The 25,329-nt window shown below is 46.7% G+C and overlaps 1 protein-coding gene and 1 long non-coding RNA gene across 14 annotated transcripts in view; one reads left to right on the top strand and one right to left on the bottom strand.

Moving 5' to 3' along the window:
* Nucleotides 1–25,329, bottom strand: part of rbfox1 (RNA binding fox-1 homolog 1) — a 270,001-nt gene that overhangs the window by 116,263 nt on the left and 128,409 nt on the right. Inside the window, exon 1 of one of the 11 annotated variants that reach the window (XM_072705290.1) lies at nucleotides 1,386–1,490. The exons of the other annotated variants lie outside the window; for them this stretch is intronic. The gene's annotated coding sequence lies outside the window, so the exon portion shown is untranslated. Of the gene's footprint in view, nucleotides 1–1,385; nucleotides 1,491–25,329 lie in introns of those variants that run through there. 11 annotated transcript variants of the gene reach the window in all.
* Nucleotides 776–23,863, top strand: LOC111849177 (uncharacterized). 3 transcript variants are annotated; one of them, XR_011984836.1, is made up of 4 exons: nucleotides 776–1,053; nucleotides 1,335–1,412; nucleotides 21,190–21,286; nucleotides 21,565–23,863. It is a non-coding gene; the product is annotated as an uncharacterized lncRNA (long non-coding RNA). The 3 variants fall into 3 exon arrangements; XR_002839474.2 differs by having other exon boundaries at nucleotides 21,190–21,677; nucleotides 22,010–23,863; XR_002839473.2 differs by having other exon boundaries at nucleotides 21,190–23,863.

Raw genomic sequence — 25,329 nt, 5'->3', positions numbered from 1 at the left:
CGGGACACTAAATAAATACACATAGCAGTGTTGTACACCCCTCACGGAAACGCAAATCTGCCCGCAGTCAGGGCAGAGACCATGTTCTAGTGAAAGACTCAGGACAGTCCAGGTGGGAGGCCGGTCTCATTGCATGCTGCACAGTTTTATTTACTGTCCTGACATACCTACACGGAGCAATGCCTACTCCGGCACCACCTGCTTGCAAGACTCCTGCGCCACCTCACCACCTTTAAAATGGGGGAGGGCAGAAAAGCAACAAGGCAGACTGTCCACAGTGGATGGCAGTACAGGAGGGACCCGGCCATGCTCGTGTATGGGGGGGGAAGGGGCTCATTGAAGAGGTGGGCGGCAACCGGGGGACCGGAGGAAGCTGTTAAAAAGAGAGAGAGGTGGGTAATGAGCGAGGTGCTGACTGGCCAAAAGGGGAGAGATGAAGAGAGTGTGGAGGAAGAGTGTAGAGTGGGGGAGGTGAACACCAGGGGCCGGGAGGGTTTCAAACTGCGTTTCATTGGTGACAGGGAGCCAAGCCGTTAATCTCCTACCTCATTCAGCCAGAAAACCCATTCATTAACTGCTGGCAATTAGCCGAAATACATACATGGATATTGTGCTTTCATGATTATAAAGGGAGGGGGGAGGGTCACGTTATTACGCATCCTGGTCTGTTCAACCTTTTGGGTACATTTAGTGTAAATTTCACCGCATTTGGGACCCAACGAGGCGTTACACGCCATAAAGGTAAAATTAAAAAGACGAACACAGTTGCAAAGCCTCTGTTAACGAAGCTGCCGCATTCGATGACATAACATTTTTACATGAAAGACAAGGTAAACCACGTAACATGACCGAAGATATGAGAGCGCGCGGCTCGGATCAGCAAATAAAGCGCGCCTTTCCGGACACGGCGGACTCCCGAAACTGCAGGGCACGGAGGCGGGAGGAGCTGCGTACGGAGCGGCCGCGGCGCCACGGAAAGCCCCTTAAAACATCATGTCAGCATTTAATTTAAGATCTCCAGCGTCTCCGCCACCCGGAGCCCCGGTCAAAAAGGTAGGCCGGCTATTAGAAACAGCCCATTAAATACTGCGTGGCTTTTCGGCGAGAACGAGAAAAGCGGCTGTAACGTAGAATGACAGTCGATATAATGTCTGTTAATTAAAGACAAACGCCGAGCGCGCTTAGAACTGCAGAAGGGGAGAAAATGGAGAGAATGACGCTGGGAGTCTGTGTGGTTCCTGTGTAAAAGTGCAGCAGGAACCTTACGTGTCTGTAACACCTGCCAGGTGATAAGATAATGCCGTGATTTTCTGTGTATCTTATCACTCCGTTAGCGGGATGGGTGTAAAAACATAAAGAAAAAGGAAACAGCAGAGGCAGGTTACCGGCAGCCGCTCCAAGACGACGGCAAGGTATGGAAAGTCTCCAGCAAGAAGGCGGGAAGAGCGCACGCCATAGCTGAGATGCTGCGTTCCCGCCGAGTCGAGCTAGAAGCGTTCCGCGAGCCATGACGTCAAATGTAAACACCTAACATGACTGACCGCCACAATATACTATATTGTTAAATTGTTATTGTATAATATAATAATATTAATAATAACTGTGAAAAGTTGATTAAAAATCACACATTCAGATGTTTTCACAGTTGGTAGCCAATGAAACATTTGCGCAAATAAGTTTATTCTGTAAGAAATAGGCTAAAATTAGCTGTAGACTGCTACAGATATCCATATACCCAAATAGCTGGCAATATTTTGGTTCATTTTTTGACATCAGTCTACACATGCAATTGGTTTTGTTTTATTTGTTTTGTTTTTATTTCAGTGTAAGGCAGGGAAAATTCCTTTATATGGCCTGAGCTTGATTATTTATCATACAAAGCCATGTTGTTTATGCAACATATATTAGCCTCTTGATTTTCAGTCAGAGGTCACTAGTTTCTGAGAATTAGTTTATTCCATCCTTCCATCCTCCAGCTGTTTCTCCTGGACCAGGACCAGGGTTTAGTTAGTTAATACTTTGAATAATAATAATAGCTTACAGTTTTACTTGTGTATACAGCTATTTACCAGATGAAAAGCAGGTTAAGTACCTCAGAGAACTTCACTGCTGCAGAAGGAATTTATCCACAGATCTTCACCCCCAAGACTGTGCTACCTGAATACTAAACAGTCTTGAGCTGGTCAGATCACAGTGAAGACCATTTGGATCAGAACCCAGCAGCCCCCATCAAACCATAATTCTGACAAAAACAACGGATGATAAAGGAAATCCAGGCAAAATCTATCAAACACTTCATCTATTCATCAAATGCTGGGTATCTGAAATAACCATTCTTTTCAAAAAGAGACACACACTATCTTTTTATTTTTTAAGCACAGCAAATGGTAATACCTATAAAAATGAGCTCAAATCCATCATCAGCACATCAATTTTTAATAATACCACTTTGCACAATACCACATGCTTTTGAGTTCCCTCAGAATGTTTTGCGACTTAACCTTGATACTTAAAGTTGGAGATCTTTCTTTGCTGTTGGTGATTTTGATTTGCTGTCACTGAAATCGCAAAAGTTCCAGTACCCGACGACATGATGATTACAGCAGGCGATCTGTCAGCCACATTGTCTTTGTTTATGGTCATGATGCTGCACAGTGAACCTAAAAGGTGGCTCTTGTTCTGTTCTGATGGTACAGGGCGTGACTGAAAACTTTGTTTAGTGTTCTCTGAGCTCAGGGAGTTACTGCAACCTTTAGAAGTGATCGCAAACAATACCATCCCCCCCTTTAAGGCAAAAAACGGGAAAGAAACGTAACATGCCGAGATACACATACAGACTTCCCAGCCTCTGCTTTGCCGTTGGAGAAAAATGAAAAACCGCCAAAGAGAACCTCCCCATGAACCACTCTCTCTCGCTCCGCTGGAAACAAGATGGAGGCCCTTTCCCGCCCTGTCAGTGTTGCTGCGTGCTGGAATCACACCCATCGACCGGCTCTGAATGGGAAGCAGCAGGGGCCCCGGCTGGCCCGTCCCACACACCGTTCTCTGGCGAAGGGGCGCTAACGGAGACCGGTCGGCTGTCAGCAGCACACGCTCACCCATGCCGAGTGCATCACGGAACAAAACCGAAGGCAGCTTAGCTGAAAATAAACAGTGGAGCGAGCTTATCGAGGCAAACGCACAATAAAATAGACAGGAGCGAAGTAGCAAGCCTGTTCTAAAAGACGCCTCAGGGAGAGACCCCCCACCCCCCCTGCCCCTGGCACGTTGACAGGAGCCCACGGCTGCTGGGGGTGAGTCCGAAGCGGCCGAAGCTCAGGCACCTCATTAGCATAGGCAGCTGCGGGTCACAGCGGAACAACTGAGGCGTGCGCTCCGTTTGGATGCCCTGCCCGCCGTTTACTGTCACTTGGCCCCAAGTTTGTGTTCGTATTTCTGGAGCCAACTGGCATGCTAACTGGAATAGCCTAGCGCCCATGACTGACACTGCCTTCCTGGGTCTTCCCCAAAACACAGGGGGAAAAAAAAAAAAAAAAAGGAAGGAAGAGAATATCGAATTAGCACAACCAAAAGCAGCGGGCATTCAAAAATAAACCGGGCTGCATGAAATATTCAGTTCCCATAGTAGCGGCATGAGGGTGCCGCTGAGGTTAACGTTTTAACTTTTTATATTTGTGTGACGTGCAGCACTTTTAGGCCGTCTCCGCACGTTTCATTTACAAGGTGGGAATGCTGAGCAGGGAAAATGAATCTGATCTCTCGTCAGATTATGCCGTGCGGTTCCCAATGCCGATGGTGGCTGCTGAGCCAGCTTTTGACATACAGCTGAATATGTTATCTTCCGTGTCGTGGTAGCTTCCTACTAGAATGGGATGTCACCCAAATTACCACCATGCTGATGCCCCCCTAGATCCATCCATCCACCCATCTATCTATCCCTCCACCTTTGGACACAGCCAGCGTTTGCCATACTCGTTGCGTTGAATTAAACAAACCAGCTTGAGAAACTCATTGGGCTCAGTTTTGCATTAAATACACACTTTAACCATGAAAGCATGTCAATCAGTGGCCATTTCTGTTAAGGTATACATTAAAAAGAATTATTTTAAAAGAAACCAGCAGTAAGGCCTGGTTTGAATGACTCAGTGGATCACGCTGCTGGAATATTGGTATTTTTTTAATAGGCATATTTTGGTTATTTCAGTCTCACACATGCACAGGGAGAATAGTAATGCTCCCCCACACCATTTACTTCTTGGAGTAACATTCTTCTTCTTGTTATGAGAATATCTGCTTTTGGAATATCGATCGTCCTGCTTAAAAGAAGAATGGTGAGGTCAATACGAGAGGATGGCTCAGAAGAGAGAAAAAAAAACTAGCCAAACGGAACGATATTAATCCATCGGTACTAATCAGCTGTGGTTCCTGGTCCGTGACCCTTTCATCTGCTTTGCTCTGAGAGAAACCATACTGATTGTCGGACGTCCTTCTGATGCTACATCCCCAGGCTGTATGCCGGAGACAGGGTCCAACTCAAAAATACAGTCTCCCAAATCAGCAACATGCAGCAGGGAGCCAGTGTTTCATAATGAACGCAATTCACTGCTTCCTGCACTGCATGCCGTGGTTACATCTTAATGGTCCGTTCTTGAATTGCATCTCCTGATGGTTGTCTAACTGATTCCCAGTTTTCTTCTGTTACGATGTCACATGATCCATACTCCAACTCGGCAGAGGCTCGTGGCCTATCCTGAGGCTCCAGGAGGTCCAACTTTGTTAGGAATCTCATCGTTTAACCAGCCCAATACCACCCCCCCCCAATCCCCCATCTGAACGAATGTACAGCAACTCCCCAGTTCAGAACTAACATCTGATCTTCAAAATCAAGAAGTGCATTCTAAAGTGCCGTTTAATATATAGTCTAATGAAGTAAATATTAATGTGGTCGAGTTTGATTAGGATGCCCTTCCAGTAAGCACCCCCCCTCCCCCCAACACGTAACAGCAGTGTGTATCTCATTATGACAGAGCTGGAATGCTGGAGTTCCCTCTCATTGCCTCATCACTCTCCCAGTTACTCTGCTATATAGCTGTGGCATCATTATGCCTAAACTATATTTTTCATCAGTGATTGATCCCTCCTCCCCCCAACAATTAATGCAAGTGGCCCACCACTGATCAATCCTCTGATGGGCTGGAGACACAGTCAATATATTTTTATGTCCAGAGTGGCCAATCAGACGTTTTACAGCTTGAACTACTGAGCTGCCCTCTACTAGACCTGTACCTTTCCTGTTTTTAAAGGGGTACTAGCCCTGTCAAGTGGCCGTGTGTGCGACGCTTATGAGTTACGGTACGCCCTGGAGGAATGCAGGGTGACCCGGAATTCCAGAAATAGAAATCGCCTTATATAATTTACGATCACAAACAAACACACCAGAAACAAAGCCAGTTTAAGAGGTTGCGCATGGCTTGGCCATCTTCACTGGAAAGTACATACAGCACAGAATGAGGCACGGGTCCAAGAAGATATGAAGGAGGCTGCCGCATCGGCTGTCCCCTGTACATGTTGTTACTTTTCAGTAACAACATGCCCAACGTCCAGTAACATGGCAGTGGACATAATGACTGATTTTACAGCTTCTAAAGAGAATAACTGGTGTTCCATCGGATGGAATTTGGCCCGATGACCCCCATGGGGTACAATCGCCGCTACTGTATGGTTGTGTCTGCGAGCAGAAGGTTGTGAGTTCAAATTCCATAGTTGGCAGGGTGATGTCATCATTAGGCCCTTGAGCAAGGCCCTTAACCCTCAATTGCTCTAGGCACTGACTGACCCTGGTTTCTCAAGTCCTTTGGATAAACAAATCGGCAAAAAATAAATGTAGAATGTAGATGGTCAACATGAACAGCTATGGGCAATAAGTGAGATGTGCAGCTTAAAAAAACGAGACGTGGAGCCTTTGATGTCATTCAGCCTGGGCTGGGGCTTCAAGGAATGAAGCCCTCAGAGATTCTCACCACTCCAGGAGGAAATTCCTGTTCTTTTCAGTTACAGGGGATTCATCTTAAGATGTACAAATACAGCCTGGCACAAACTCCAGAAATAACTGGAAACAAACTTGCTGCACCTAAAAATATTACTGTTGCCACCCGGTCCTTTGTTTATGGTAGGTTAATTTTAGTTTTCGTTTTGGATAGCACCACCCCAAATTAGCCATCAAATAAAAAAATGTCTTTAATTACACTTAAGCTTGAACAACGACAGGTGCTGTTTTCTGATTTATACGGATAGTGAGGAGCCTCAGTCATTTACATCTAACACAAAGCTTTCATCGGCTACAATCGTGTGTTTTCCCAATTGCGATTCTGCGCCGGCCGATCCCTCCATTTCCAATTAGACACAATTACAGCAGAATGCGATTTGCCCAAACGAGGTTCTGGCAGGTGTAATAAAGTGGACAGAATTATCGGCAGAAATGAGCCCTGGATATCTGATTAGACGGAAAGTGCGGGGGCCACGCGGAGAGGGAGGGATGCGTGCAGGCAAACAGACAGTAGCCCGGCGCACCACTAATGCCGTTTTCATAGCTCTCATTTATTCATTATACCCGCATGAACCCTTTAAGTGCATCTCCCGCTTTTTAGCCAGAGTTATAAATCGCACGCCACGGAGTCGCCGCGGATCACGGCCGCTCGGTAAAACCCTACAAATATCTGCAAGGCGCCGGGTCTGCAGGCAAGTCCGGATGGAGACGCAGAGCGCATTCCTGAGGTTTATCGCACGCTTGTATGAAACACCTGGGGGTGGGGGGCTACCGCACGTCGGACAGGCTGAAAATGAAAAACAAAAACAAACAAGATATAAAAAAAAAACTAGAATGGAGACTATTATTCTCAACTTGTGGTCTTACACCACTTTTCAGTGTCATGGAGAAATACCAATTCTACACATGTCAAGACCAACATGTTATTTACGGCTGCCGGAATATTCTATCCTGAAATGTAATCACGGCACTTCCCGCCAGTCCAGTCCGAGCTCGTGTGTTCAATCTAACCGCCCCACCGTCCACACATCAAAACCACAAAAGCTGCCACAAACAAGAAAGGCTGAAAAAGAAGGCTATGTTCTTTGAATGATCTTATGTTGCACTTATTGACCTTTGAATAGTCTTATTGGGTTCTTAGTTTAATAGGTATATGTGTAGTTGTGTGGCTGTTGTGAGGCTCCTGCTCCCATACTGCTTAAAGTTACTTGGGCATTCATCGGTAGCTCAGCCTAGTCCTACTTATGTCTAGCTGATTCCATGAATATTTTGCAATGTGCCGTTTGCCTCACTTGTACATCGCTAGGGACGAAGCTTCTGCTAAACATGTAATTGTAATTAATGTAAATTGCAATGTAAATGGAGAGCCACTAAGCCACACCTATAACCAGAGATGGTCCTAATGACCCCTCCCCCTTGTGCGAAGTGCTGCTGTCAGATGCTCTGTGATACAAACACCCAGGAGCTGATTAACTGGACTTGGTTCTAACTTGTTCATATTGGGAGTGGAATTCATCATTGCGCTGGAGTGGAATCCCGTGCAGGGTGAGCCGCAGCCGTGCGCTGAGAACATAGGCCCCAGAAAGACAGATGATATTATGGCATCAAGTTTTTAATAGGAAAGAAAGAGTGTAATAAAAATTAAAATACGAACCAAATGATGTCAGCTGATGCAAATGGGAATACCGGAAGCCGGACTCACGGTCTGGGAGACGACATTCAGCGAGGTTCAACTACACCAGCGGCGGCTCCTAGGCCCGCAGATAAAACGGAATACCCGAACGTATGTGCGGTAAAAATAAGAAAATAATGAAATAAATGCCGATAAATAATGAATTAAAAAATTTTAAGAGAGGTGGAGGTGCGGTAGGCAAGCTGCACAGCATGTTGGGTCGGGAACAGTCAGTGTTTACGGGCGTGACAGACAGACCGCGGCTCGCCGCTTTATTTTATTTATGCGAGTGCTTATTTATTTATTTCCTACTTGGCAATAAAGCAGCCGTATTTTCCCGGTGTCTGCGCACCAGTAACGTTATTAAGGTGCATTTCAGGAGCGCTATGCACACGCCCCGACCTCACTGTCCCACACCCAGCGCCCTCTCTACATCTCCACACATCAGCCATTGTATGGCTCCCCGCCTGTGTCACGTGCTTGTCCTCCAGCCTCCGCGGGCCCCCAGACTGCAGCAAGCACTGAATTAACAGCACAGTCTCCGCCCCCCCATCCTGCTCAACGCTTAACAACCCCCCCCCCCCCCACAAAGAGACACAATGAGACCACATCCTCAAAGACCCCCTGCCGCCTCACGGCTTGTCAATTTGTGAAACTACAAAATAATTACCCCCCCCCCCCAAACACACGCACACACATTTTCTAAGCATCGTGCTCCTTTCAAAGCCTGAACGTTTATATCCACAACTTCACAGGTGGTGATAAGTTACAGTGGATGTCTGCGAAAGTACGAAGAGGAAAAAGCCGTGAGTTTGGAGCCCTAGGCTTGCTGAGCCCCCCCCCCCCCCCTGCCTTCACAGCTTCCCGTTGGTGACGGCTCCTCCTTGGCTCACCAGGAAGCCCCCCCCTCCCGCCGGTGCCGTTCTTGCTGCCGCGCTGTAGGCATGCTGCTGACTGGCTGTGTTTCTGCGCTGTGTTGGGTCTCAGCCAAACCTGACACTTGGCAATTAGGCTACAGCCGTGCCACTGACTCTCATTGGACCGCGGCAGATGCGGCGATGGTTCTGCAGCTTGCCTAGGTGCATCTCTGCAGGCTCCTTGAGAAGACCACGTGGATTTAGAAGAGGACTGATTAATAGTCCAAGTTATCCTGCCGCTAACGAGCTAACACTCAGGTGGAACTGGTTCCCGCATTGCATCACAAATAGAGGGCTCCTATCCCGGTTTGTTACGAAGCTATAGACTATGGTACAGAGCCAGGAACCAGGTCTGGTCTAGTACTGGAATATGGAAAGTCCACAACACGTGATTTTCTGATGATTTTTAGCGTTTCTTCCAAACCAGTGTGCGAAATACCCGTCAATATTTGGGTGGGTTCCCATCTCCCTATTGTTGCATAATACCAATCTTGAGACCCCCTTAAAATTTTGCTTTTGAGGCTTTCAGGGGTCTCATGGGTTAATCGGGGGCGTTGGACCCCCCCCCCCTTATTTCGCACACTGCATGTCACCCTTCACTTAGTGTACATTTCCTCCATGCTTAGAAGCCACCATGTTTAAATGTATTTAATTGCTCAGCTGATCCTTGTTTCCAAAGCATCATAAACCTTTGCCTCACCTACATATCTAGATGATTTACCAGAATAATTAAATTCCCCTTCAAGGACTCAAACCAACAACATTCTGGCTATGACTTGATGTTAACCACTAGACTACCTGCTTCTCCCTGTACTGCTGTGTCTTTAGAATTTCAAGTCGACTCCAGAGCAGCAGCAGCACCTCGGGCATCAAAAGGAAGGGAGGCTCGCCTTCCATGCCCTCCCCGAATGGAAGGGCCACCCTCTCGTGTCCAGGCAGGAGGGCGTGGGGCTGCAGCCCGCAGCCACATTGACCACCAAACCGCTCGTTCGTAAAATGTGGCTTCTTTTTTTTTTAGGATACCTTTGCTGATGTCATAGGCCAAATGTAATCGAGATTTGAGTTTTATCAGATATGTCATTTAAATGCCCATCTGAGAGTCCTTTTTCAGCGTAACCGTAAAAATACTTCAGTGATATAAGTGATTATCACTTAAGTGACATGTTTTTGTTCACCTGCAGAGTGCCAGCAGTGTCTCCAGTCTCCATAAACAAAACACTCTGGTCCTTGGGGTCAGCACAACCTCGCCAATTTAAACACGGCAGAACAGAGAGCGGTCAGCGGCCGCTTGTAACACACTGGTGTGTTCTATACCGCCAATTATCCTCTGAGCAGGCCTGAAATTCCCCTCTATTGATTATCCCCACTCAAATCAAGGGAATGGAGCGTGTGTGTGTGTGTGTGTGTGTGCGCGTGTGCACAGCTCACTGCTGAGTAGGGCTGTTTTCTAAGACGACAATGGAAATGCTACTCAGAAGGTTAATCTGCGACTGGTGCGCAGGCTGGGGCGTTTCAGGCACTGCGTCATGGAGTAAAACCCCATTTTTTAATTCTAAGAAAGTGATAATGCTTCAGTACACTGCGTGCTGGGTTTTACTCAGACCTTCAGCTGTGTGGGTTTTGTGGGAGGTACCCCGACCACGGAAAGGAAGCAAATCTGTGAGAAAACGGGCAGAAAATGGAGCGAGGTTACGAAGGATGGTCAGTCCCTCCCACGCAGGATGCATGAACCGGAGTGCGGCAAAATACCACATCTGCTGTGAATTCGTCGAAATCACACCACAACAGGGTACCTTCTTTTTACCATAGAAAAAGCAGTATGTCTGAACTGTAGCTAGCAATCGAAAAATCTGATCATCTTAACTGACACGCGAGTAGAAATAAGGCCTTGGTCATCACGAGCATTTACACTCACCTTTGGAGTCACGTTTGGTCGGCCATCTTTGGTGCGACTGTCGGCAATTAGAAGCCATTCGCCCCCGACTCATGCTCCCGAAGTCGTTAAGCGCCGCATTAATTAATTCAGAGCCTTCCTGCTGTGACAGGCTCCGCCTCTCAAGACGGGAGATTGATAAGAACAGTGATCGAATCAAAACTCCCGCAAACCGTGAGCACGGCAATAACTCGGGAACTTCAGCCAAGTCATCAATTCAACTTCCCTGTTTTACCTGCGTCCCGAGGAATGAAAACAAGGTAATTAAAGCTTCATAAAACATACATGAAAAATATCTGTAAATTCAGATGACAGGACTTCAAAGACCCCCGGAGCCCTCAAATGTATTAGATAAAAGCTGCGGTAGGAGCGTATCCATGGCAACCATGCCAAGTTAAATGTGGAAATCCAATGAATTTAAATTGAACGTAGCTTTGTAAAGTTATTTCATTATTCAGCCTCGACAAGAGAGCAGAGCGCACCCGAGAGGCAACGTCTGGGAAAAAACGCTTTTGTTTAGTTACATCCAGAAAGAACCGGTCGAATCACTGTACAGCTAAATTAGTTAGTACATTAATTAGGGACTTTCCTGCTGAATGCTAGTCTTGCTAGTTGAGGCCCCGAATGTATTGATTAGACCTGGAAAATGAGAGGGATGTTCCTCTACATATACTGATAGTGTGGATGGCTCAGTACTGGCGCTGTACCAGCTTTGATGTACAGTGTACACCACACGGGAGTCACCTGACTATGGTACAAGTCTGCCGAGGATCATGGGACGCCGTCCAGCCAGACGCATGGACCCCGTAGGAGGGCATGTCGAAGTGAGTGTGAGGCGTTTGCGGGTCACACTTCTAAGCGGCCCCTGCAGAAACAGCATGTGCTGCTCACAAGCCGGCAGATAAATCAATGTTCATGCATGACCTCTCTTGGAATGCAGGAAATGCAGATGGATTTTACTGACGGACACTTTGATCATTCTTATTTCTGATCCTCAAAAAGAATTGTTTGAAGACGTTTAGTTTGGCCACTGCGTGGCTCTCGGCCCCAAAGCCCCTCCCATCCCTAAAGCAGTGACACACATTTGTGGAAAAGTATCACCAAGGATCCCTACATTTTCATGGAGTCCATGGGTCACAGTTAATGGGCATCAATTATCTGTGCGATTATGCAATTAGGATGCAAACAACCAGAGTGGATTAGCATGATGCAGATCGCCATTCTGTGAGAATACCGAGCTTTCTCCACACCTAAACGCATTCATGGCTGGAAAATGCAGACTGTCTGTGACAAAATACTGAAACTCCCAACATCCCCACTCTGAAATGAATCCAATCAGCAAACTTGTATCGATGCTGAGGACGACAAACCATAACAGATTGTGACACGTGTGGTGACACGGCAGACCTTGCGGCATGGTAACGAATACTAGTGCCATCCTTCCTGATGTATGGGTGCAGTTTGAGGGGTGGGTGGGGCAAGAGGAGCAAGCAGGAGGTTCCTGGAACAGGGGGTGAAGCAGACGAGGAAGGCACAGCGTGGGGGCAGTGAGGGAGCTGGCTTCAGTCATGCCCAACACAGAGGAGGCTGAACGGGAAGCAGGACGGGGTGAGGAAAGGCAGGCCGCAGTGGTGGGACGACACAAGCCACTGCAGACGCAGAGCAGTGCGTACAATTCAGGCGGGAAAAACCGCCACGGAGCCAAGCGCAGGCTGTCGGATGATATTATATTCATAAACATTCCGGAACATTCCCCGAATCATACATTGTTACTTTCGTCTCTATGCAACCTATGCAATTCACAAATATAAACTTTTCCTTCCTATCAGTGTGAAATTGATAATTTTGTACATTCTAGATGTAAACAAAAATGTAAGAAATCTTTTAGAGGAAGAAGTTTTTCCCCAGTCAGTTTTCTGGAATGCTGGCCCGGTGGGCGATGTGCCTCTCCCCCTTCAACAGACCTACACACTAACCTAACATTTGGACTGGTTCTACAGCCTTGCGGAGGAGAACATTACAGCCCCTTTTTAGAGAGGTCAGGTGATTATCGCCGAAACCAGCGGTTCGCTCCCACAGGCTGATTAGAAACACACCTGTAATGAAAGACATTAACCAGCGTTCTGAATACTCCATCACGAGACGCTCCTTTAAGTAAGTTTGGGCGCAGGGATCCAATTTTGTGCGAACATTAAGGTTTCACACGGCATTCGCGGCTAATTCTCAAATTCATCATCCACGGCAGCCCCTTACGAAACGGACTGTGCAGCTTCTCCGGCCCTTTTCCCAAGTATTTCTGGGAATAAGATGTATTTTCTGTCTTCCCGCAGTTAATTAAAAAATGGGGGGGCTACCTGGCCTTTGAAATACATGCCGGTGCGGATAATTAGATGGAAAGTCCCTGCTGCTTAGACATTACGCATAACGCTAAGCTACTGTGCATTTCTGCGGGGCAATTAAAACACACGCATTAGTCGTTATTATGTACGTTTAGCGTCCTCCTTTGTTTCCTGTCGGAAACGGTTAAAAGAAGGCAACTTCAGAAATTGTGTTAGGAAAGCAGGTTACTCCTTCTTGCTGCCAGCTTCTCCGTTAATTATTATAAATCTAAATAAAGGTGCAGACAAAAGGTAAACTAATGACTTTCAGAGGGATATTATGTTTGTTCTGTGCATCCCGAGGACGCAAAGCCCAAGGGGCGAGCAGATACGTGCGGAGCCGAGACAGAAGGAGATGAATCACGGAGACAGAGAAAAATTGGAGCAGGCCTGGTGATGGGATCACGCCGTGGGGCCCCGCGGATGCAGAAACGCCTTAACTGGGGTGGAAAGGCAGCGGCAACTCGAGGGCCGTTTAAAAGAAGCAGTCAAAGATACCATAGGTTGGGTCGGACGCTGCACATGCATCAAGGCACTGTAAAGGACCCGGGACCGGCACAGGAATGAATCTAGCATTCACAGCTGACTGTTTCCCCAAAACTGAACCTTTTTAAAATTGTAATTCGCCCGAGTTGCAAAAATCTTCGCACCTACCGCCGTACTACATACGGATATATTTCGTTGGAAAAAGTTACACCGATCAAATTCGAATAATGGAAAACGAATAATTCAGCGAGAGTCTGTTTTCTTAGCTTAGTTTTTTTATATTTCGATTGCTGCCAGAGCGACTGGTATAACATAACACGGTATATTACATAAATAATACCAATTAAGTTGTTTTATTATTTTCCTGAATACGTGGCAAACTGTTCATTAAGTTTATTAAAATTTTGTTTACGTGAGTAACACGCCTTGAGAGGGAATACGGAATCATTTTTAATTACGGCAATATTGTCACCACCATCTTCTGATAAATGACTGCAATCCAATCAACACGAATTAATCCGCCTCATTTTCATACAGACGCGCATTCGAGATTCAACCTAAACTCTTAACTTAATGCTTTTTTTTGTCGTTCATGTGTTTCTTAACAGTCGGACTGAGGAGAGAAAATATATGGTAGGAGTAGAAAAAAGCCATTTGCGCTGCGCATTGTTTTTATTTTTACATTGAATCGGGAGCTCCTAAATGAATTTGACTCTTTCTGAAGCCTCTGCAGTTTTCAGATAGCAATCTGATTTTGTCAAATAAATGTAGGAAATATGAAGGCAGATACTAATCTAAGAGAACAGTATTTTCCCGAATTACATTTTAAAATTTACATGGTAGGAAATACATTTCGCCTTGGCGAGTGGGCTTCATGCATTATTGAAGAGCGCGGCACATTGTGCGCGTAATCGCCTCCGTATCGCCGCACTTCATGCGGGATGGGGGGGGGGGGTGTAACAAACTCAGAACCAAACACTATCAGGGCGGCTCCGATTCTGCACGGAACTGCTTCAGCCACACTGGCTGTGTCTTACTGATTGACGCCACAATTAGAATGCAATCTTTAAAAATATAGTAGCAGCGAGTGTACTAATAAGAGAAACTGGTGTTTGCTCATTTGAAAATGTACGGTTAAATGACGCATCCAGGGGCTAATTCAGTCAGAGCTTCCGCAAGGTGCTGTTGATGATTAATGACGAATCTGCCCCCCTCTGTCGCTACACGAGCCTCCCAGTAAGCGTGACCTGCAGTACACACACACACACACAACGCCCCGGTTTCTTGCTGGGCCCCGAGTCCACCCCCTTTCTGCCTCAGAAAGATGTTGTCCTTCCAGGGAAGATTGAGTGCGTCTAGAGAAACAACTCTTGTTTCCTCTACTGATATTGTAATCTTCTTATTTTACTGTGCACTGAAGTGTAATAAACACCACACCACGTGGAAACTGACCCCCCCCCCCACAGAGCCCAAAATCAAGATACAACTTCTAGGAACATTATTCACTCCTTCATATACCCACCACAAACTAACCTCATCCAACCTTTGCTAACCCTAGAGAGACCTAGCTAACCCTAGTTAAACGTAGCTAAACCTAAATTACCCATAGCTAGATTGTCCAGTAATTGAACGTTGCAGCCAATGTCAGGCAAACAGACACAGTAGAGTGAATAAGACAGATACACAGGCTAGCTGCTGAAACGCAGGCCAGCACAGGGCAGGTGGGAAACCACATAAATATGACCAAACGATGAAAGAGGGCAAAAGGCACGATGTCGGGAATTGGAGGAGAGGACAGAACATCAGCAGGCAGATTGAAGAGGAGTGGCGGACGAACGCGGGGGAAACAAAGCAAAAAACACACTCCGGTTAAGGGGAAAATGGTACATTAAGTTCTTATATAGGAGCACTGAAAAAAATGTACAGCCAGAAAAAAAACAGTCATATATTATTCGAGTTTAGCATCCGCTGCGCATTCCTCTGCCTGTTATCTCAAGTTAAATGCGAACATGGACACTGAGATCTTCAGCTCCAAGCGTATGGGAACCACCGCCCAAAAAAGGAGAAAAAAAATCAGATCTGCAGCGAAGCCCAGAGGCTCAGCATTGATCAAGCCCAGAACGGTTGGTCTGACACCTCAGTACCGCAAACACAACACCGAACTCATTTCGGGAAAAACAAAAGTCTGGTGAAGGCGGCTCAACAGGCGTCGCTGGAGCCTGTCATAAGCTGACCTCCGGCTCGGCGGGTGAAGGTGCGCTTTCAGAGGCGCTCATCGCTGGATCCCGCGGGCTCCTGCCGCGGACGCGCTCCTCGGCCACCAAACAAAAGGAGCGGCTCCCGCAATGCATTTAAAAGCCATTTAGCAAAGCAGCGCGGATTAATCACTGAAGACGAGACACGGGTAAACGGAGAGCTAATACACATTACCTGTGTTAATTAAATCCTGCATTATTCATACGCCCGCTAATGCGCTCCACGCTTCCACCCCCCCCCCTTTATTTTTCGTCGCCATTTAGCAGCTTTCCCTAAATTCGCCGGCAAATTGAGAAATTATACAAGCATCCCGCACAGCAATGCGGCAGATGCCGGCGAGTTGTCGGCTACGTGAGAGACAAATATATATTAAAACGTTAGCAGCGCTCCATCCGCCATACTGTAAATTGATCAAGGCAGCTTTGAATTAACTTAGTCAGACTGGCCTGGAGACAGCGATGGAGAGGAGGGGGTCCGAGTCAGCCCCCCCGCCCTCGCCCTCTGCTCCCGTCTCCTGGTTCATCTCGGGCTCGTTTTCAATTTTCGTCTTGTCAGACCCAACAGATACCTTTAATGAAGCGAAACTTCTTAACGTTCAAAGATAAAAACTTGTATTTCATTCCCTTAACTATTTTTTTTAACCTGCACTATATATTTCAGTCTCATCTAAAATGGCTGGGTGTCAATTTATAAATGTCAGAAATATTCATTTTTTTTCGCTATATTTCATCTTTTATTAAATTTCAGCACAAATTGCTTTTTCCCTCCTTAGACCTTGGGCACCATTGTTGCTACATGATGTTCAAGGCTGCCACTATTAAAAAGCAGTGAGGTTTCGACCGTGAAAGATCGCGACGGCCCGCCACCGACCCGCGACTTCAGCGGCGCCTGTTTGGATCACAGTATTTTATGGCAGCACAAGGCCTCGAGCACAGCCCCCCCCCCCCATACGTACTTTCAGACCTTAATCCTTAGAAGCTGCTTTGTTAAAGGGGGTCTGTGCCTTACAGGACGGAGAAACAGAAAATATCGGTATAAAATGAGAAACATGTTCATTGTGGCACACAAGTCAAATCGCTGTTAGATATTAAACCTCCCATACAAAGGAATATGTAATGTCTAAAAAAGAGAAACACACTATCCCTGAACTCACATTAGTATGTGGGCGTCCTTCATAAACAGGTTTGTTTTCAAACTTTTTTGCGCGTAAAAAACCCCGAACGTAAGTGGCCTGATTTAAACGCCACGAGAGCGGCTGTGTAAATTCCCCGGCTGCTCTCTGACAGGACTCCTGGATTCTGCTCTCAGGCATTAATCCAGAGGACAGGCTTTCTGTGCCGGGGTGATGGGGGGGGGGGTTAACTTCAGAGGTGGGAGGGTTCCGATCCAGTGAAAGTGATGCCATGGAGATGCACCCCTCCCACTCCTCTGCTTAGCTTTACGGCCGTCACGTCCAGAGATCCTGCTGCTCTCTCGGCACCGTGAACAAAATCCAGCCATCGATCATCCATCTCGGTACGGATCAAGGTGATCTCTGCGTTTCTTTTTTCCATGTTAGTCGAGTGAAAACCCAAAGAATGGATATGTACCCTCTGAGTCCTAAGATGCCCTTCTTATTTAAGAACAGATAAGACATTAGCGCCGTTAGCATTCTGGCTGTGAAATTCAGACGTATTATCATGCAGTGGAGTTATGCACAGTCATCCTGCCCGCCCGCCCGCCCGCACGCGCGCCCATATCTGAGCTTCTGTTTGTTTTGAACCAGGCAATGGCATCCAGGTGGGGGGTGGGGGGGTGCTATATTCCCCAGGGAGAACTCGACTCAGAACAAGCCTTTCAGGGTACACAGCACACAGAGTTTGCCAGTCCTGGGCACATGGATCTGGAACATTTGAAGTCCGTTCCCTGCCACGTTCTCGACAGTCACAGGCTGACTCTGCAGTCCCAGTCCATAGTCTCAGGCTGTAGTCCTGGTCCATAGTCTCGGCCCGTGACGTTGCAGTCCGCAATTCCAGCCTGCAGTCCCAGTCAGTGGGTGCAGTTTGTGGTCCATGGGGCTATCACTCATCAGCACCAGTCAAAGTCCAGTTGGCAAGGCAACTGATGTGGGCCCCAGGGGGTTATTATTATGGACTGCCCCCCCCCCCAGAAGATGGCACAAGTCATCTCAACACGGTACCAATAACATAATATGTCTATTATCGTTTAATTACATATAATGTTTCACTGGAGGCTGTCAGTGCGGGACGTCCCCATCAGTGTGTAACACGCACACCCTTCCTGAGCCACAGATGGTCTTGGGGTGTTAATCTTTCACCATGCAACTGGCCTTCACTGATACACATTACGTGTTCTGATGAGTAACGACCCCCACCTGCCACACCCCGAGACCCGCAGCCTGCAGACTCTGCATAGTGCCGACACATCACATGCTATTCGGACATGTTACAAACGGCAGAGTGGCATCCAGACACGTGGAAGATGCAGACGATTCCAGGGTGGGGTGGCTCGCAGAACATTCCAGGGCTGGATTCTCGCGCTCTGACGCCGTCAGTCTTTCCCACACCGAGATCGATGAAGGACGGTGAGGAAGAGGGGAACTTTAGCCCGGGGCGACTGAACGGTCGATATCGCCGTGGGTCTCCCTCATTAAAGCGGCCTGTGAAAATCACACTCGGGGAGCAGCTTCAAAAAAGCCAAACAGGAGGCGAAGGCCGGGGGGCGTGGGGAGGGGGGGGCAAAACCGTTTGTGAATGGCAATTACAGATACAGCGGCCAGGGAAGAGCATCAGGAAACGTTTTTCTATAATTAAAATGTATTTTATTCAATTAATCCACAGCTCTACTTAAAATTAATTATTAAAAAGAAAAAGTGTATCTTTCTGCTTCCCGCACATCCTCTGGGGGTTGCCTAAAGTTCCCCGTCCGCTGCACCGAGCCACTGCTTCCAGGTTTTATTACTGCCGATGCGGACATGACCTAGACTTGTAGTCAAGACCACCTAAACCAAGACCAAGACACTACCAAGACCTGTGGGTATAGAGACCAAGACAAGACCAAGACTAAGACCAAGACAGACCGAGTCAAGACCAAGACAAAGTGGAGACGAGACCGAGACCGAAAAAAAGACTCCCTTAACTTTTGTGTGCTGTTGAGGACTGACATGACGGGTACTGACTGGTCCCAAAGTCATCTGACAAAACAGCTAACACCAACAACTGTCTAAAGGATGGGAAATATGTAACTGATTTCAATTATACTTAATTTGTAGGTGAAATTGTAACATCAAATTGAAGATACACAATTATAAACTTGAAACTGCATCATGTCCCATTGTAGTAGTACTAGCCAAATGACACTGTATATCAACTTCCCTGAAATGGATTAGGCCTGTTAAGTCAAAACAACGTGATATGCAGATGTTATTTAAAAGTCAATGGTCACATTTATTTAGTCAAACACCATTTTAAGTAAAATACTGTAATCAAACAATACAAAGGCATGCGCACACGTCACATGAATCAAATTCAAACTACAAATACTATACAGTCGTCCCTCGCCATTTCGTGCTTCGACTTTCGTGGCTTCACTCTATCGCGGTTTATTCAAATACATTTATTCATTAAAAAGTTGATAGACAGTGAAAATGATATAGCGCGCACTCGGTTGTCTGAGTCAATTATACACCAACTCTACCATGATCCCATGCACTGCTAGAGATTTTGGGGCCCATTAAAGCATATCATATTGGGCCCCGACCCAGACCGGTCTCATTATCTTCCAAATTTTCTTTTATGGTGCCCCCTTGAACAAGCCGAAGCAGGTTAGGCAGAACTGGAGGAAAATCCCGTTTAAAGATGCATTAAGGCAGCGTTGGGTTCTGTTCAGCCGCTTCCACTCTCCTCTCAGTGTGTATGAGGTATGATGGGCATGTGTGACCTGGAGTGGGCTCCCACGCTCCGGACCGGGCATGGGAGCGCTGGTGGGGGCATTACAGTGTGGTTTATTGACAACGGAGGTGGACCAAATAGTGTTCCCCAGCCCAGTGTCTTCATTAGCATCCTTGCTAGCATGCTAACATAGCTCTCACTCGTAATAGGAGTCACACCCCAGGTGGGAGTCAGTTATCAGTATTGGTCTTTCTCTCCAGAGGGGAGGACAGAGATCAACTACGGGAGGGGGGGGGGGGGTGCATTCTGAAGAGCGATAAATGGTATGGATAACAGGATAGAGATCAGCCCACACACATTTTTTTCTGTTTTGTTTTTTCTATCACTGATTTCTTTTGTCTCTGAACGCAGAGCCCCCTGAAGTTTAAGGGCGACGTGCTTTATTCCTTTGCGTGAGAAAAAAATAAAAAAGTCAAAAGGCACGTTTAATTCAGGGATGACTGGATTTCTTCATTTCATGCCTGATAGGATCTGAATCCAGGTACGGCCAACACCAATCAATTCCCATCTATGGACCGCAGTGTGTCGGCAATCTCACCGTGGAACTGAGCGGCTTCCTCGCACAAGGGCTCGGGACACCAGACAGGCGGCCCCTACAAAGTGCCTAGTGGGCCTGTAATGGAAAAGGTTCCTGTCCTGTCAACAGCTGCCATAATCAACGTGGAAGAGGATACTTCAGCTATTTTAGAGATTCTAATTCAACACCCTGAAGAAGTTTGCTCAAAGGTTGCGTAGCACTGTACATCTATTCAAAAATACAAGAGCTTAAGATCAAGGTTTTTCCCGTCCTTATAAATTACTAACCCATTACTGCTAGGTATGTTTCCATGGTAATTTATACATTAACAGGTCTCTAAAAGCCACCATCTGCAAATTACATGACTTCCACACCTGCCAATCAGAATCCGTTTTTGTGATCATGTGACACAGGTACAGAATTACTCATAATTGCAATTTGTTTTTTATTCGTTAGCTTCTTTACAGGGATGCCCATACCTGTACCCAGAATTAAATGATCTATACTGTTCAATTCTGCCGGACATCACTACAGAGTCTAATTACAGTAGAAATTATTAATCAACTTTTTGAAATGCTTTTTTCATTTACATTTATTTTACCTCAAAACTTTGCTTTTAACCTGGTCTTCCAGCATAACAGCATCCAGGTAATTGGTAATTAGTACCCATTGCTTTTTAGAGGGCTGTAACCAGGAGTTAATTTGCACTAATATTCACTCATCTGGATAATGTTGAATCTGCCCCTTTAAAACACTGCGTATATTTTTAAAGTAGACTGGGTGTAACTGAGTATTTTATAGTGTGTATGTTTAAAATCACCTTGGGGGGGCAGCACCTTGCACATGCGAGAAAGTGTGGAGAACAGCAAGGCATTCTGGGTAGTTAAGAGGATTTTAATGGACTGTATAAATGGCACAATGCCTCTATGTGCTGGATGTTTGGGAGGAGACTCATTTCAAGGATTACTGGCTTCCCTGCACATTTGATTGGACAATATACTATCTAACACAAGGATTTTTTTTTGTTTATTCAGTGTGGGGCAGACGCCACGTCGTGGACGAAAGGCGCCCCACGTTAACAACCGTGACGGACAGTGCGAGTCTGACAGGGAACGACTTTCACGGGTCAAGGTTTGTCGCCGTGGCAACACTTAACAATGACAGCGGATAAGAGGAGTGCGCTTGATGGCTCACCGCTGTCAGACGAATGTCCCCATCCCATCAGGCACTGGTGAAAACAAAACGGGCATCGGCAATTTTCGCTGTCAGTGAGGAAATGGGAGTCCGTCTCTCTCGATGACACTTGGGGGAGGTGGATTAGAGGGGGGGGGTAACTGATGGTCACACGCATGAAAAGAACATCAAGGGTGGTGGTGAGCTACAAACTAACCTTAACTAGCTTCTTGCAGTCCCAGAAGAAGAGCTGCTTCCTGATGCAAATGACTCAATCGGACAGCTTATGGGCAAAACTGCTCTCTGCTGAGGGAGACCCCACACTTCCGGAGCGTAAAAAAAGACCCGCGTGAGTAACTCTTCAAGAAGAACTACAGCAGTTTTTCAGGGGCTTGCATAGAGCGGGGTTGTGTCAGTTTGACCACAAGGACGTGGGGGGCAGGGGTGACAACCATGAGGGACACATCTGAAGATTCGGGTCAGGACAAGCCTGAAACAGAGGGATTTTCTGTTGTACCCTTGAAGATCTTAACCAAATGCAGCTGAACGAAGAACATGAAACGGTACTCTGATTAACATACACTTTAACTTTTGTCATTTATATCGACAGTTAAGAACACATCCCATGTTCCAAAACCAAGTCAGATTACACATTACACACGTTTCTGTTCACTGCCGCAGTACGCCGCTCCCCATATTCCTGGATGTGCCAGCCCCAGATTGAACAGATCACTCAAGGAATCCACAAAGTCATGGCACAGGAAATGCCGCGGCCCTTTGGACATGTGTCGTACCGCACGCGCATGCGTGTGAGCCTGTATGTGTGTGTCTATAAACAGGAGCAGGGATAGAAACATCCTCACCACTCTGCATTCCTCTGCCATTATTAGCCTTCGCTCTGTTCACACTATATATATATTTACTTTTTTATCTGTTATGAAATATTGCTATTCAAGGTTACAGCCGGCACTGACCGAAAATGTACGGCGCCATTTATATCTGAAGCTGCGGTGTAACGCAGCCACTTAACGAGGATTCACGCAGAGACAGGTGTACAGGGTTAATTAAAAACATGACCGGGTCACAAGCCCCTGTTTTATTGATCATACATCTACATATAAAGCGGCAGGAAGTCGCTGTGTGTGAGACAAAAGCCAAATGACAAGATAATTGGAGCAATCTGGGCGAAGAATTTACATAGGCCTCGTTGTGTGGAATACTTTATTAGGAATAACCAAATGTTATGAATATCAGATTAGAGGAACTGGTAATATTTAGAGACAAGGGCAGGGGACTTAATTTGCCCTCAGATCATTAGCTGGAATGGAAGGGCTGCTGGGAAGCGGGCAGAAAAATAAGCAGGAGGAAAGAGACGTCATGGAGAAGGAGGAGATCAGCCCACTCAGCATGTTCTCTACAAGCTGACGGTGGAGAGTAACTGAAGAAACGGCGGAGGGGGGGTGAGGGAACGACAGTTCGGGGGAGGTGACAGAGGAATCTGGCGGCTGAGGATGGAAAAGCAGAGCGAACCTAGGATAGAGCCTTGAGGTACGCCAGGAATAATCAATTAGCGATTACGGAATGAAGCTGAATCAGTGTCATTTATCTGGAGAACTCCCGAGAGACCTGCCCAGGCTTCAGGTAGCAGGGCATACACGGACATTTCGGGGTAGACCGTGGATTCAGATAAGAAAATCCAGGCCAAACAAACAAATGCACTGTAAAAGGTCGACCATTATGTGTCATTTGTGAGGTTTACAGCATGAACTCCGGCATTTACAACTGGGGGCCAAGCTCACATGCAGAGGAAAGATCTTGTTCCATAATTAGTGAAGAATTTGTAATTTAATTAACATCACAATCCAGGTAGAATACTAAAGACTTTCAGGGTTAAATGCATTACTGTATACATTTCCGGTTTTGTTAGTCCAAATTAGCCTTTAGAGTGATGGTCTAAATGGAAAATGTGTTGGAAACCCAATTTAAAAGGATGAGCAGGACTTAATCCTCAGACTTTCTGGATTATCCTAAATTAGCAGAGTAGAAATTTTATTACAACAGATTTCAAAGCTGAAGATGGTATCATTAAAAACCCGTTCATACACAGCAGCTTCAGTAGTTTTTTAGGCCTTTCGAATCCCTCCCCACCCCGATTCCCCCTGAAAGAGGGGCCCGATTGCTTGGCCCGTTGTTTAATTAATGGGGTGCAATTAAAGGCAGCGGAAAGCAGCTTTGGCGGCCCGTCGTGAAAAGAGCTAACTGAGGTTTCCTGGGTCGAAGTGCGGCGGATAAACATTAGCGCTCCTCATCTAGGGGGCAGAGACAAAATCCGGGGCGCCGGCGTGCTGATTGTGCTCTAGGGCGCCCCCATGCTGCAGCCCACAGGAATCCATCACGTACCTGGGGCCACCCCCCACGAGCCACCAAAGCTACCAGTATGTTTGCAACACATATTTTAAAAAAAAGATGACAGGTGGCACAATGTTTTACGTGTCTCTGTGCTTAAGATTCAGGCTTAACAAATGCCATCAACTATCTGAGTTACACAATGTTAACAACTAACTGAAACAACCCACCATCAATCCACCGAGAGGCCCGTTTCTACGGGGGCCCAGCAGCCTGACCCAGTAATGTCCTGTCTCTGCATTCCTTTCTTTTCAGCACCTTTAAGCGCCTCAGACGGACACATATGGGACGGGCTGCTGCTGTTTTCTGGCTGTCCCTTCCACACTCCCCTACCTTCTGCTTTTTAACGTAGCTGTGCTGTACTGTATTTATCAAACATCTTTCCAAAGCACAACCTCTGCGACTGGAGAGTAAAACACATACATACTTACAACGAGAGGGTTACTGCACCAAATGGTCGGATGTTCGCATCGGTTGTGCCATGACCCAACATAATGTGGTGGTGGGTGACTCAGTGGGTCAGGGCACTGTGCCTCTAATTTGAAGGTTGCTGGTTCAAATCCAAGGGCTTGCAGAGTGATTTCTCCATTGGGTCGATTAACTCCCAGTTGCTGTCTGACTCTCATTTTCTCAAAATACATGTATGTTGCTTTGGATAAAAGTGTCTACTAAATAAAAAATAATATTCACGATTGTGTTGTTCTGGGTAACTTTAAGGCCATGCAACATGTGACCAGTGATGGCATGTGCATCTCTGATAATCCCAGCACCAATCAGGTTCTAGGTAAAATGGGGTCTTAAAGACACTTTATGATCAGCAGGTGGCATAGTTGCTCAGGGCACAATCTTGTGACTGAAATTTTTGCAAGCCAGGCCCAGGAGGGACATCTAATGCAGGCTTTGATTCTTAATTGCTGTTTAATCGATAATCATTCGTTATCACCTGCGATGTCATCACTGCTCAGATTCACTGGCGTGTCACAGCATAACGGGAGAGATTAAAAGTTCAGCCACTGAAGGTGACGAGTCCCACCAACAAACTAACATAACGCCAAAACCCGGGAGCCATTAGAGGGCGCCACCAGCAGCCTGGCCTTCCGAAATACACAAAAGAGGGACCGGCTGTCCCTGGGATGTGCGCCTGTGAGGATAGATTATGGCGTCACGCGCCACGGGGGCAGGAGCGCGATAAACCCCATTATCCTGGGTCCACAGTGCCATCGAAAAACATTTAATGGGACTTCACCCCGAGAATCGGGCTGCCGACGGGGCCTGCGCTTCATTAGCGATTCCTGCATGATCTCATTCCCGCTCCCGCCGCCCCCGTAAGACATATCGCCTGGACGCTGTCCAGCATGGCAATCAATACAGCCAGCGGAGTAATAAATGATAAAATCAATATTTTTAATATTTCCCCCATCGCGATGCTCTGCGGTCGTCTCGAATGCGGCGGCCGGGAGATATGCAGATGTAGAAAGTTGTACCTAACAGTTTAATGGGACACGTATCCTCGGGGGGGGGGGGAGAAGCAGCAGAAACGCAAGATCAGCAGCATTTCTAAAAACAACCAGGGCCGCGCTGCCAGATGGTGTTAC

This window comes from Paramormyrops kingsleyae, chromosome 22 (assembly GCF_048594095.1).
Source record: "Paramormyrops kingsleyae isolate MSU_618 chromosome 22, PKINGS_0.4, whole genome shotgun sequence".
NCBI lineage: Eukaryota > Metazoa > Chordata > Actinopteri > Osteoglossiformes > Mormyridae > Paramormyrops > Paramormyrops kingsleyae.
This window is presented reverse-complemented; position numbering and strand designations above follow the sequence as displayed.